Source organism: Piliocolobus tephrosceles, chromosome 1, assembly GCF_002776525.5.
Source record: "Piliocolobus tephrosceles isolate RC106 chromosome 1, ASM277652v3, whole genome shotgun sequence".
In the NCBI taxonomy this organism is placed as follows: domain Eukaryota; kingdom Metazoa; phylum Chordata; class Mammalia; order Primates; family Cercopithecidae; genus Piliocolobus; species Piliocolobus tephrosceles.
Genome location: NC_045434.1, coordinates 130,033,592 through 130,048,749, shown reverse-complemented (window position 1 = coordinate 130,048,749; position 15,158 = coordinate 130,033,592). Strand labels below are relative to the sequence as shown.

At 43.4% G+C, this 15,158-nt stretch overlaps 1 pseudogene; it reads left to right on the top strand.

Annotated features, from left to right (window-relative positions):
- Positions 1-1,641: 1,641 nt before the first annotated feature.
- On the top strand, positions 1,642-11,070 carry LOC111555174 (annotated as a pseudogene).
- The last annotated feature ends 4,088 nt before the right edge of the window (positions 11,071-15,158 follow it).

The following is a 15,158-nucleotide window of genomic DNA, read 5'->3' as shown; positions in this document are numbered from 1 at the left end:
CATAAGACAATATGAGGGGTGGTCTCCTCCCTTACTATCAATGAGTGTCATTATCTATATATTGTCAAGGAAAAAATTACGACAAACTGAGTTTAAAGATCTAATTGGCTTTATTAGTGATTCATGAATCAGGCAGCATTTCATGTGCAGAATAGAAAGGTGTTCTCCTGGGCGTGACAGAACAGTGGGTTTTTGTAAGGTAGCTTGAGCAGGAACAAGGAAACAGCAGAGTACAAAAAGTGGATTGGTTAACATCGGGTTATTTTGGTTTACTTTCCTTATATGGCTAAAGTAGAGGGGGCTTCTTTATGCTGATTCAGTTTGTCTAGGCTTTTTTGGGTTTTGTTGTTGTTATTGTTATTGTTGATTGAGACAGAGCCTTGCTCTGTGGCCCAGGCTGGAATGCAGTGGCAGGATCATGGCTCACTGCAACTTTTACCTCCTGGATTCAAACGATGCTCATGCCTCAGCCTCCCGAGTAGCTGGGACGACAGGTGTGTGCCACCACACCAGGCTAATTTTTTGTCTTTTTAGTGAAGATGGGGTTTCGCTATGTTTGCTAACTCCTGGCCTCAAGTGATCCACCCACCTCAGCCTCCCAAAGTGCTGGGATTACAGGCGTGAGCCACTGTGCCCAGCCGACCAGGCCTTTTTGGATAGGTTGCTGTGATCTCTAGTTTTCTGGAAAACTGATCTGTTTCTAAGTACAGCTTGATTATGAAGCACCTATCACAAGTGAGTCCATTCTGGTTTGGTCTGGTCTATTCAGCTGACCACAGGAACTGAGTCCAAACCAGTGGTCTCCCATAAACTTTATTTAACAATATCTTTGCAGCCCTCTGATTAATTTCCCAGGAGAGATCTAGAAGTGCAGATGCTGAATCCAACAGCATTCATAATGCTTTTTTTATTTTTAATTTTTTTTAGAGACAGGGTTTCACTCTGTCACTGAGGCTGGAGTGTCGTGGCATAATCATAGCTCACTGCAGCAGACTTGAACTCCTGAGCTCAAGTGATCCATCTGCCTCAACCTCCCAAGTAGCTGGGACTACAGGTTTGCTCCACCACACCTGGCTAATCACAATGCTTTTGATACATGTTACCACCAACCTGATACTGATCCATCTAAGCCACCCGTTTTTATGACTGAAGACTCCTTAGATTCCCTAGGCTTCCTCCCAGAGGAACGTGGTAGGACAGAACTTTAAACTACGAAGAACTTCAAGTTCAGTCCTCTCTGTTTTTCAATGCCTTCATTTGTCAGATGAAGCTATAGTACTTTCCTCAGTGCAATGAAAAAGCCCCTTGAAAAGATTATGAATTCCCAAAGCACATATTACTTAAATCAAAGAATCTTTAAAGACCAGGCCCTGTCCTTAAAATCATCCTTTATCCTAGAGAAGAGAGAATGGACCTCCTTTGTCTTCCAAGCCATTTTTTCCTGCTGTATTGTAGGTCACATCTGGAAACTTACTGAATTGAGATCTGGGAACAAGGAACCAAAGAACTCAATAACTGATTGTCAGAAACAGCAACCCGTACTTGCTGCCTAGAGCAAGTGGGCATTCCAGCAGGGAGGCCATAGGATGCAGCAAAGGTGACTTCCTTCTCAGCAGGAAGAACTTGGCCTAGTATTGAATGATGGATGGGTTGAACTTTGAGATGGTAACTGGACTGAGCCTGCTGACCCAGGGAGGATACGCCCTACTCTCACCCCAGGTAGGGGAAGTTGGTGTTGGGCTGCCTCCCAAAGGGGTGCTAGGAGACAGGACTGGTTGCAATAAAGGAGGAAAGCATGAGTTTTGGTGGTGTCAGTAACTGTGAAAAAGCCCCTTCCATAGATCTCACTTCCCAGTCACCCTTGGGCCTTAGGCCTGAGTGAGTCAATACCATTAAGCATCCCACCCCACCTTTCTGCTTCTCGCTCTTGGAGCAGTCCCAGCAGAGAAAGCCAAATCTCCTCATCATGGTTCTTTCCCTTGTCCAGGCTATAAGACCTTTGAGGGCTCGCTGAATAGCAGTACCTTCCCAATACACAGAGAATCACCCCAGGGCTTCTAGGCCACAAACTTCACAAACCCTTGAACAGATTATCCAAGGCGTGGGAAGAAGACTCCCCAACCAACGTCAGAACCCTCCAGGAAATTTCAGTGCTCTTAGTAGATACATTTGGATTCTTCTGGAAAACCTCCAAGCTTCCCCAAGGTAAATGGCTCTCCCAGCACCCCAAAGGAACCCACAGTTGCGTCTTTCATATGGAGGCCACAGAGGCATCCACTGCATGAGGTCACCTCACCCAAGGGGCGTGGCAAGGTGGCTCCTCTGACTGCACAGCCTCCATCCTTCCCTGAAAAGTGCCCGCTGTCCTCCCTCACATGTTCTCACATGGACCACATTCTGGATGGCGTTCCTCAAAGCACAGCCCGTGGCCCTACATGGGACCGAAGACCCATGGAAACCACAGAAACTGCAGAGATCCCAGGAGCCACAGCCACATGTGTCATCATGATCTCAGAGGTTCACCCCTCAGGCAGCCTGACTGGATGTCATAAAAATTAACTAAATAACTTAAATTGACTGTTGGGGTGTTTGCCCAGAGCAGGCACTGACATCCCTCAGGCTTCGCAGGGCAGCAGAGCTCATATGAGTCATTCTGCAATGGGTCCCAGTGGAATCAGTGGAAACAGGGAGGTGCAGGTCTGGCTGTCCTCCCGGGCTGAGTCAGAGCAGGCCTATCACTAGGAGGCAGGGCTGTGCCCCCAGACCCTGGATGCCCTTTACCCTCAATCAGGGGCTCTCTCCCTTCAGGATCTCACCCTCCTGCAGGAAAGGTCAGCGTGAAGCCTGCAGGAGTTCACAAATGTTAATCCCTACCACCACCACCTCCACTTCTGAGTAGATGTCCTTTTCTTCCTTCTTTCCCCCTGTTTTTTTTTTTTTTTTTTAAATAGAGACGGAGTCTTGCTCTGTTTCCCAGGCTGGAATACGGTGGTGTGTTCATAGCTCACTGCAGCCTTGAACTCCTGGCCTCAAGGGATCCTCCCATCTCAGCCTCCCGAGTAGCTAGGACTACAGGCATATGCCACCACTCCTGGTCCCTTCTTTTCCTTTTCCTTGCTTTCTCTTTTCCCACATCCAATTCAGGAAGTGGGAGTTGGCAATACTCAATTACCCAATAGGCAGATAAGCATGTGCTTAAGGTCCAGGAAGGCAGGGAGGGATACTCTCAAAATTGTTTGAAAAGTATCTCGTATTATATCCTATATATCATCACATACACAGATACATGCATTAGAAAAATCATACTTTTGTTTACCTTGTTAACACTTTCTTTGTGGCTTAGTGTAGTTTTTCTTTTGAATTAATGGGGGTCGTGAAAACCAACACCGTTATCTTTTCATCTTTTCTGAGTTTACAGCTGCTCAAGTCCTTGGGTAACGGTGGTGAGTTTTGAGAAGTTGTGCTTGGAATTAGTGAGGGAGGGAGACAAGCTTTCAAACGTAAACCCATGTCTAATACCTACACTAATACTGGGGAATGTTGGTAGATGTAAGTGGTTTCAGCTACTTTGAGAGGCAGTAGTATAATGTAAGGTCTAAAGACTTTGAGGTTACACAGGCTGGGTTCAAAACTCAGCCCTGACATTTACATACCCGGTGATCTCAGTGAGTTATTCAACCTCTCAGGGGGCCAGTTTTGTCATTCATAAAATAAGTGATCCTTCGGGCTGAATGAGCTAATATGAGTAAGCTACTTGATACATATAAGCATTCAGTAAGTGGTAGTTCTTATTTTCCAAGATAGGTTTTAAAAGCAACTCTGCCGTTTTTATTATTAAAGCTTACAACGTGGTAAGTTACGCTTTTTAAAAAACTTTTTCTTATAAATTAATTATTAATATCTCTACTTTTTAATATGGAAAGACCCTCTATTAAGGGCTGCTAAATAAGCCAAGTATTAGATTAAGAACTTAAATCTCAATTCAGGTATCATTTATTAATTTGTTCAGTTGATGAAATTATTCATCTCATCATAGAAGCCAATTAAATTAATGCATCTATTTTACCTATAATTTAAAAAGAAAAAAAAAGGTCTAGAAAGAGCAGAAACACTTTCCTTACCCAGGCTCTTATCACTATCAATTTAAGTTGACTTAGACCCAAAGGAGAACAGGCTGGGAAGTGAAAGGGTACTGACCCAGGGTGAAAGAGGGGTGGGAAGCGGGGGGAAGGGCTTCCGTCTTGGAAAAGACCAAAACAAGAGCTTCCACGGAAGTAAAGATTCATGCAGGAAAGGCCTGGAAACCTGACCATTAAGTGGAGGGCTCCCGTGGTCCTAATCCCCCGATGGTGACTGATAACCCCCATTGTGTTCAGGCCTAGTGCTTCCGGGCAGGAAACCCCAGCCTCTGTACCAGGGATAAGGCAGGCTGGGAGCAGACCTGGTGAGGGCATCTCACTGCCACTTCCTTCTCTCAAGGAGGGTCAGAGTCAGGCTCCCTTTCCCAGGACCTCAGAGTTCTGAGAGGTCAGGGCTGGTGTGGGCTGCTGTGGAATCAGGCCTCTTCTGTGTGGAGGTCAGCCCTTAAAGCCAGGCCTGGGGATGGCGGTGAAGAGGCCCTTGAGGGGAGGTGTATGAGCAGGTTGAGGGAGGAGGAGTGAGGGAGAAGAAGGTAAGAATTGAAGATTCATAAGATGGCTTATGTTAGGGTGACATAGTGATGATAAGGGTCAGCACAGAAAGGGATTTGAGCGTTGGGCTAGGAAAACTCTCTCTTCCCTGTAGTGTAATTTTTTTTAACTTTATATTTTGGCGAGTCATGTTTTTACCAGTTATATTGGGTCTTTCATTAAGTTGCAACTTCGTATCTTAATTAAATTTAATTTTTTTTTTTTTTTGAGACCAAGTCTCTGTCACACAGGCTGGAGTGCAGTGGCCTCATCTCAGCTCACGACAGCCTCCACCTCCTGAGTTTAAGCAATTCACCTGCCTCAGCCTTCCAAGTAGCTGGGATTATAAGCGTGCACCACCACGCCCAGCTAATTTTTGTATTTTTAGTACAGATGGGGTTTTACCATGTTGGCCAGGCTGATCTCAAACTCCTGATCTCAGGTGATCCTCCTGCCTCGGCCTCCCCAAGTGCTGGGATTATAGGCATGAGCCACTGTGTCTAGACACACATCTTAATTTTAAAGTGAAGATCAAAATTTGATTATCACTCCTTTTAAAAATCACAATATAAGGCCGGGCACAGTGGCTCATGCCTGTAATCCCAGTACTTTGAGAGGTCAAGATGGGCAGATCACCTAAGGTCGGGAGTTCGAGACCAGCCTGACCAACATGGAGAAACCCTGTCTCCACTAAAAACACAAAATTACCCAGGCATGGTGGTACATGCCTGTAATCCCAGCTACTCAGGAGGCTGAGGTAGGAGAATCACTTGACCCAGGAGGCGGAGGTTGAGGTGAGCCGAAATTGCACCATTGCACTCCAGCCTGGGCAACAAGAGTGAAACTCTGTCTCAAAAAAAAGAGAAAAATCACATTAGTGCTTTTTCTGATTAGAAAATGTATATATAGTTATTGTAGAAAATTTGAAAAAAAATTTAATCACAAACAAGAAAATTAAAACTACTTACACTCTTATCACATGGAAATAACTATGGTTAATGTATTAATGTATCTTCTTCCAGATATTTTTGTATGCATAAATGTATGTACATTATTGGGATAATACTCTATTTTTATTTATTTTTTATTTTAGTTTAGTTTTTTTTGAGATGGAGTTTCGCTCTTGTTGCCCAGGCTGGAGTGCAATGGCGCAATCTCAGTTCACTGCAACATCCGCCTCCCAGGTTCAAGCAATTCTCCTACCTCAGCCTCCAAGTAGCTAGGATTACAGGCATGTGCCACCACGCCCGGCTAATTTTGTATTTTTCAGTAGAGACGTGGTTTCTCCATGTTGGTCAGGCTGGTCTCGAACTCCCAACCTCAGGTGATCCGCATCTCGGCCTCCCAAAGTGCTGGGATTACAGGCGTGAGCCACTGCGCCTGGCAATACTCTGTTTTGTAACCTACCTTTCCCCCTGGACAATATATCAAAAATGTGTTTTTATGTCCTGTGGTATTCTTATACAACTGGATTTTTAATGGCTAAGTATTCTGTCATATGTATTTTCATAATTTATTTAACCAACCCCTTTCACTGCATATTCAGGAATTACCATTTTTCCCCTCTTAAAAAATAACAGTGGTAAACATAATAATTACCACTATTTTTTTTTGAGATGGAGTCTCCCTCTGTTACCCAGCCTGGAGTGCAGTGGCATGATCTCAGCCCACTGCAACCTCTGCCTCCCAGGTTCAAGCAATTCTCCTGCCTCAGCCTCCTGAGTAGCTGGAATTACAGGTGTGCACCACCATGCCCGGCTAATTTTTTTCGTATTTTTAGTAGAGACGGGGTTTCACCATATTGGCCAGGCTGTTCTCGAACTCCTGACCTTGTGATCCTCCCGCCTCGGCCTCTTAAATACTGCTAAAACAAAGATGAGGCATTACTGTGACAATTATTCAAAAGGTTCTAAATTCAAACAAAGTTCTGAGAAGTTTGAAAGGCCATCTTAATGTAGCTCTCAGGTCTCCCTTTAGGCTTGCAGAACACACAGCCACATTACTCTGACCCAGGCCTCAGCACCATGGAGCATGATATCGTTTGTATGTTTATCTCCACCCAAATCTCATGTTGAATTGTAATCCCCAGTATTGGAGGTGGGGCCTGGTGGCAGGTGATTGGATCCTGGGAGTCGATTTCTCATGAATAGTTTAGCACCAGCCCCTTGGTGCTGTCCTTGAAATAGCGAGTGACTTCTCATGAGATCCGGCTGTTTAAAAGTGTGTGGCACCTCACTGTCTTGCTCCTGCTCTGGCCATGTGATGTGCCTGCCTCCTCTTCGCCTTCCTCCATGATTGCATCCTTCTAGAGGCCTCCCCAGAAACTAAGCAGATGCCAGCACCATGCTTCCTGTAAGGCATACAGAGCCGTGAGCCAGTTAAACCTCTTTTCTCTATAAGTTATCCAGTCTCAGGTGTTTTGTTGTTGTTTGTTTGTTTGTTTGTTTGAGACAGAGTCTCACTCTGTCACCAGGCTGGAGTGCAATGGCACCATCTCAGCTCACTGCAACTTCTGACTCCCTGGTTCAAGCGATTCTCCTGCCTCAGTAGCCTCCTGAGTAGCTGGGACTACAGGCACGTGCCATCGTGCCTAGCTAATTTTTGTATTTTTAATAGAGACGGGGTTTCACCATGTTGGCCAGGATGATCTTGATCTCTTGACCTCATGATCTGCCCACCTCAGCCTCCCAAAGTGCCAGGATTACAGGCCTGAGCCACCGTGCCTAGCCAGGTGTTTCTTTATAGCACTGCAAGAACAGCCTAATACAGAGCATCTATTCATTCAATTGGCTCATATTTTTTGAGCAGCTACTATTTCAGGAGCAGAGGCTACAACCTCCAGAGTAGTCATGGCGTTTGTACAGAGAGAGCTTAGGATCCCAGGATCCTGGAGTCAGATTGCTTGCTCTGGTCCCAAGAAGTTTACCATATGACTTTGGGCAAGCAACTTTACCACTCTGAGCCTCATTCTCTTCATCTGTGAAGTGAGCATAATGGTGCCTTCTCATGGATTGTTGTGGAAATTAAGTGAGATAATGCTTGCAAAGCTTTCATAAACTGTCTGATGCATACTAAGTGCTCTACCTATTTTTATTAGCTTTAACACTGCCCTCCTGCTGTTATTATTGAAGTTTTGTTCATTGAAGCTCTAGAGCCATGTCTCAATAATGCTAAACCTCTTTACTGACGACACTTCAAATAATTCTACTCTTGTCTTGCCAGCAGCTTAATTGAGACAACTGTCTGACCTGTAATCACTTGAGTGGTACACACTGTCAAGGAAAAAGGAAACACTCAGTTAACAGATAAAAATACAGAGTTCAGCAGTCAGCCTTCCACACTACAGGAGATACTTGATTAGTCTTGAAACTTAGAGTCAACGAAACACCATTGCTTAAGTTTACTCTGGACAAAGAGATTTCCTCAGTGAGGGAAAATCACGTTCTCTCAAGATCTGTTGACATTTTGAAACTCTAAACCCTCCAGTTACTCTTCTACAAATCACATCTGCAGGGACCTTGATATGGTTTGGCTTTGTGTCCCCACCCAAATCTCATCTTGAATTGTACTCCCATATTTTTCTACAGGCTCATAGGCAGAAAGGACTTGCCTTGTCTCAGATAAGACTTTGGACTGTGGACTTTTGGGTTAATGCTGAATTGGTTAAGACTTTGGGGGACTGGCCGGCCGGGCGCGGTGGCTCAAGCCTGTAATCCCAGCACTTTGGGAAGCTGAGACGGGCGGATCAGGAAGTCAGGAGATCGAGACCATCTTGGCTAAAACAGTGAAACCCCGTCTCTACTAAAAGATACAAAAAAACTAGCCAGGTGAGGTGGCGGGCACCTGTAGTCCCAGCTACTCGGGAGGCTGAGGCAGGAGAATGGCGTGAACCCGGGAGGCGGAGCTTGCAGTGAGCTGAAATCTGGCCACTGCACTCCAGCCTGGGCGACACAGCGAGACTCCGTCTCAAAAACAAACAAAAAAAAAAGACTTTGGGGGATTGTTGGGAAAGTACGATTGGTTTTGAAATGTGAGGTCATGAGATTTGAAGGGGCCAGGGGTACAATGAGATGGTTTGGCTCTGTGTCCCCACCCAAATCTCATCTTGAATTGTACTCCCATAATTCCCACATGTTGTTGGAGGGACATGGTGGGAGATAATTTTAATTATGGGGGCAGTTTCCTCCTTACTGTTCTCCTGGTAGTGAATCAGTCTCATGAGATCTGATGGTTTTATCAGGGGTTTCTGCTTTTGCATCTTCCTCATTTTCTCTTGCCACTGCCCTGTAAGAAGTGCCTTTCACCTCCCACCATGATTCTGAGGCCTCCTCAGCTATGTGGAACTGTAAGTCTAATAAAAGCCCTTTTTCGGCCATGCGCGGTGGCTCACCCCTGTAATCCCAGCACTTTGGGAGGCCGAGGTGGGCGGATCACAAGGTCAAGAGATCGAGACCATTCTGGCCAACATGGTGAAACCCCGTCTCTACTAAAAATACAAAAATTAGCTGGGTGTGGTGGTGGATGCCTGTAATCCTAACTACTCAGCAGGCTGAGGCAGGAGAATTGCTTGAATCCAGGAGGCAGAAGATGCAGTGAGCCGAGGTCACACCACTGCACTCCAGCCTGGTGACAGAGTGAGACTCTGTCTCAAAAACGAACAAACAAAGAGACAAAACTCTCTTTTTCTTCCCAGTCTCGGGTATGTCTTTACCAGCAGCGTGAAAATGGACTAATACTGACCCACACCCTCACTGCATCACTGATGCTGAGTAGCAATGGTGGGAGGAGCACAGAATGCCTCCTCCCAATCAGGGTATTTTCAGTCTCTTCTGTGGTCAGAAACTTTATGAGGATCCAGGATTTCAAAGCAAAGAGGCGCTGAAGCCAATATTGAAATGGTTGCTCCACCCTTTCTACCCCTCCTCCTACAAAATTCCGCAGCTTGGTCTCCACATTTAGTTCTTATTCCTTAACAGGGATACAACACTACACTAACCTTTTTTGGCTATAACTTGTGTCATGTAAATGGCAAAATGCAGCCGAATACTGTGCTATCTGGAATGGAGATTTGCAAGGTGCTAATGGGGAAATTAAAATTACAGCCTGAGTTGGGCAGACCATGCGGCTGGAGCAAGGCTGAAACTGTTGATGAGCCCATGGAGGAAGAAGAAGTAGCAAAAGAAGACAAAGAAGAATCTGATGATGAAGCTGCAGTAGAGGAAGAAAAAGAAGAAAAGAGACCAAAGATTTAAAAAGTTGAAAAATCTGTCTGGGACTGGGAACTTATGACTGATATCACACCAATATGGCAGAGACTATCAAAAGAAGTAAAAAAAAAAAAAAAAAAAAAAATAGAAGATGAATACAAAGCTTTTTACAAATCGTTTTCAAAGGAAAGTGATGACCCCATGGCTTATATTCACTTTACCGCTGAAGGGGAAGTTACCTTCAAATCAGTTTTATTTGTACCCACATCTGCTCCACGTGGTCTATTTGACAAATATGGATCTAAAAAGAGTGATTACATTAAGCTCTATGTGCTCCGTGTATTCATCACAAATGACTTCCATGATATGATGTCTAAGTACCTTAATTTTGTCAAGGGTGTGGTGGACTCAGATGATCTCCCCTTGAATGTTTCTCTTGAGACTCTTTAGCAACATAAACTGCTTAAGGTGATTAGAAAGAAGCTTGTTTGTAAAACTCTGGACATGATCAAGAAGATTGCTGATGAGAAATACAATGATATTTTTGGAAAGAAATTGGTACCAACATCAAGCTTGGTGTGACTGAAGACCACTCAAATCAAACATGTCTTGCTAAACTTCTTATGTTCCAGTCTTCTCATCATCCAACTGACATTACTACCCTAGACCAGTATGTGGAAAGAATGAAGAGAAAACAAGACAAAATCTACTTCATGGCTGGGTCCAGCAGAAAAGAGGCTGAATCTTCTCTATTTGTTTAGCGACTTCTGAAAAGGGGCTATGAAGTTATTTACCTCACAGAACCTGTGGTTGAATACTGCAGTCAGACCCTTCCCAAATTTGATGGGAAGAGGTTCCAGAATGTTGTCAAGGAAGGAGTGAAGATTCATGAAAGTGAGAAAACTAAGAAGAGTTGTGAAGCAGTTGAGAAAGAATTTGAGCCTCTGCTCAATTGGATGAAAGATAAAGCCCTTAAGGACAAAATTGAGAAGGCTGTGTTGTCTCAGCACCTGACAGAATCTCCGTGTGCTTTGGTGGCCAGTCAGTACGGACTGTCTGGCAACATGGACAGAATCATGAAAGCACAAGCATATCAAACGAACAAGGACAGCTCCACAAATTACTATGCGAGTCAGAAGAAAACATTTGAAATTAATCCTAGACACCCGCTGATCAGAGACATGCTTCGATGAATTAAGGAAAGGTGAAGATGATAAAATAGTCTTGGATCTTGCTGTGGTTTTGTGTGAAACAGCAATGCTTCAGTCAGGATATCTTTTACAGGACACTAAAACATACGGAGATAGAATAGAAAGAATGCTTCCCTAAGTTTGAACATTGACCCTGATGCAAAGATGGAAGAAGAACCCGAAGAAGAAACTGAAGACACAACAGAAGACACAGAGCAAGATGAAGACAAAGAAATAGATGTAGGAACAGATGAAGAAGAACAAGAAACAGCAAAGGAATCTACAGCTGAAAAAGATGAATTGTATATTATACTCTCACTGTTTGTATCCTTTGTGGAGAGGGAATGTGAAATTTAAGTCATTTCTTTTGGGAGAGACTTGTTTTGGATGCTCCTAAAATGTGGGATTAGGGGTCACAGGAAGACATAGGTTTTTTAGTTGAATTTTTTTAACATTTCTCATGTATGTAAATTTGTACTATTTAACTGACTATTCTTGATGTAAAATCTTGTCATGTGTATAAAAGTAAAAAAGATTCCAACCCCCCGCCAAAAAAAATTACAGCGTGAAATCACAAGGGGCTTCAAGATAGTTTAAAATCCTCTCCACTATTTACCCTGAGTCTTTAAAAAAATGCTTCAGACTGTGGGAAAATGAAGGTGGCTCTCTGTAATTCCTGGATATGGCGATTGAGTAGGAAATGTGGCTTTGAGGGGACGAAATTTAGAAGTAATTGAAGAAGCAGCACCATCTAACTGGTGGAGGATCCAACTGGATTTTCTATTTCTTCATCCGTTGAGTTGGCTTGACACTTCCCTTCTCGGTTCTTTTGTTTGATTTTTTGTAAAATGAGAGTCACGCTACTAGATAATCTCCAAAGACCTGTACAAGAGTCTATGAAATTTTTTTTAGATGTTGAAATATTTTTAGACTTTGCACAATTTATTAAAAGTATTGAGATACCTAATATATTTATTAATAATATGGTATAGGCAAAGAGCATAGACAGATGATTCATAAGAAAAAATACACATAATTAATGAACATTTCCAAAGGTCACTTTTACTAATAATCACAATTTTCTACTTATCCCAACAATACATATTTTTAAAAAACAGTTCACATTAAAGAGTCACATGGAGAGTGTATTGAGATAATCTTGTTTGCTTGGAAGGTCATGGAGATGCAGATAAACCTCTAAATCCAGCAGGGTCTAAGCAGGATAGGGACCTGATGTTTTGCAGCCTGCTCCACCCATTGACTTTTGTGATGGACTCAGTTAGTTTTGTCTGCCTGCTTTCTGGGTCCTTTTCTTCTACTGTCAGCACTCGCCAGGTAGCCATTCATCCCTGACTCTCAGGCCCTTTGTTTTGTGGATGCTGGGCCACACTGCCTCCACCACCCTGGTCAACTACTGTAGAATTCAACCCTTGGACCCGCCCCCACCACCCCAGTCAACTACTATAGAATTCAATCCTTGGACTTTGGTCGGAATGATCAGGAAAGCGACATTCCTTTCTGCTAGTACTAATAGCTTTAAGAACGCATAGGCCAGGAGCTGCTGTGCTGCTATGAGAGGGCCTGATTGAGAAGAAAACCAATACAAGGAAAGCTGTAGGGATATAGGACAAACTAAAGTGTTTTTCCTACCCTCTACTCTCACACAGTCACTCAGTATTATACTTCACACACCAGATGTGGGGGTGGCCTTCCCCCACACACCAAGCAATTCTGCAGATGATTCTCTGGTGGAGAAAAGCTGAGTGTCTTCAGATCAAATTCTATTCTATTCTCACAGTGTCTTCCTGAAGATAGCAAGAGATCCCACAAGTTGAGGGCTCAGTCCCATAACACTGCCCCCACTTCAGATGCCAGTTGCAAGTGTAGGATGTGACCAGGGTTTCTGACCAACCAGCTATAAACTTGGGTTTTCCCAACCCCTTCCTTGGGTTCCGTTAATTTGCTAAGTGGCTCACAGAACTCAGGGAAACATTTTACTTACATTGAGCCATTTATTATTATAAAGGATATTATAAAGGATACAGATGAACAGCCAGGTGAAGAGATGCACAAGGCAAGGAAAGTGGGAGGGAGCCTGGAGCTTTCATGTCTTCTCTGGGTGCCTTACCCTCCAAGTACCTCCATGTGTTCAGCTATCTGCAAGTTCCCAGAACTCAGTCCTTTGGGGTTTATATGTAAGCTTCATTACATATAATGATTCAATTGTGATTAAAGTATCGGTCACTGGTTTGTCAACTCAACCTTCAGTCCCTCCCCACTCCCCAGAGGTCGGGAGGTGTGGGGTAGAAAGTTCCACCCCCTGATCACGTGGCTGGTTTCTCTGGCAACCAGCCTCCATTCTGAGGCTACCTGGGAGCCCCAGCTACCAGTCATCTCATTAACTTACAAAAGAAACTCATCACTCAGGGGATTCCAAGGATTTGCGGAGCTTTATGTCAGCAACAGGACAATAAGCAAAAATATATTTCACAATATTACAAAAGCAAAGCCTAGAGAGTCAAGTCCTGATGACTTCATATGAGTTCTTGGATCCAGTCATGTCTGAAGATGGTCCTATCCATAAACGTTTTATGTCATTATTTTTGAAGTAATACAATATTCAGAGTATTAAAAGCCAGATAATATTACAACATCTACAAACTGCAACAACAGAAGCCTCCTGCCTATTCCTTCCCACCTCTTTTATCTTCCTCTTTAGCGTTTTCTGCTACTTCTGCTACTTTATATTGTGTTTATCTCCATATTTCTAACCAATAGGGCTATCCTGCTATTTCTCAGATCAATACTTCTCATATGTTCCCTCATGACTTTCTTTGTGGAAGAAGAAGATTTAGCGCTATTTTCTCACTACCTATCCCTCATCCAACTTCATCCTTCCAAAATAGATATTTTACAATTTTTTGTTAAATTATCGTTTAGTTTTCATCTTGTTATTTAGTCTCATCAGTGTTAGGTGATTACATTTTCTTCTATTACTGTTGTTCTTTCTGTAAGTAATAATTTCCTCCCTTTGTTCATTTTTTATTGACTGTCATGATTTCTTTCTGCGCTCACAAAAGCCTTTTAAAACTCTGAATCAGCTTCCTTTTTTAGTTAAACATCTGATATTCTTGTTTTTTTCCTTAGAAAGGGTCTCACTCTGTCAGCCAGGCTGGAGTGCAGTGGTGCGATCATGGCTCACTGCAGCCTCTACCTCCTGGGCTCAAGAGATCAGCCTGCCAAGCAACTGGTACTACTTGGCTAATTTTTGTATTTTTTGTAGATACAGGGTCTTGCCATGTTACCCAGGCTGGTCTCAAACTCCTGGGCTCAAGCAATCCTCCCACCTGGGCCACCCAAAGTGCTGGGATTACAGGCATGAGCCACCATGCTTCATCTGATATTCTTTCAGTTCCATTTTTTTTTTTCCTAGAGACATTCTCTCCTGAAGCTTTTCATCTTTCTGCTTCAATCTGACTAGCTGACTTCTAGGCCTGCTGCAAGATTTCCTTGATTTTATCCTCCAACCCTTCTTGTGGTTGATGCTACTGTGTTCACCAAAACAGATCCTTCTTCCTGAGTACAAAGCTAGACTATGTCAGTTGTAGCTAATGGAATGTGAACAGAAATGATTCTTGAAAGCTACATGTTAAAGATGGCAGGGTCTTTGTCAGTGGAGCTCCTAACAACTTTGTGGTGTCCTACCCCACTCTACTATCTTTTTCTACTGATTGGACTTAAATGAATGAGAAATAATTTGCTAGCTTTCTATTCTGTTCCTTTTTATAGCATCCAGTTCTTATTTCAATAATGTAACAACATTTGTTACCTCTTTGAGGACATTGAAGATTGTTGTGGGGTTTTTGTTGTTGTTGTTTGTTTGTTTTGCTTCCTGCCTTGTGTCTGTTTCCTCTGAGTTCTTTTTGACACCTACCTGTTTTGATCACTCTTTCACGTTGAGGTTTTCCTCAAGTATATGAGTATCATCATTGACCTCTGACCATATTTGAGAGTGAGGTATTGAGAAGCTGATTAAAAGCTACGTGACCATGGGTGGGGTTTGTTGCCTGGTTAATCTTCATTACAGAGAT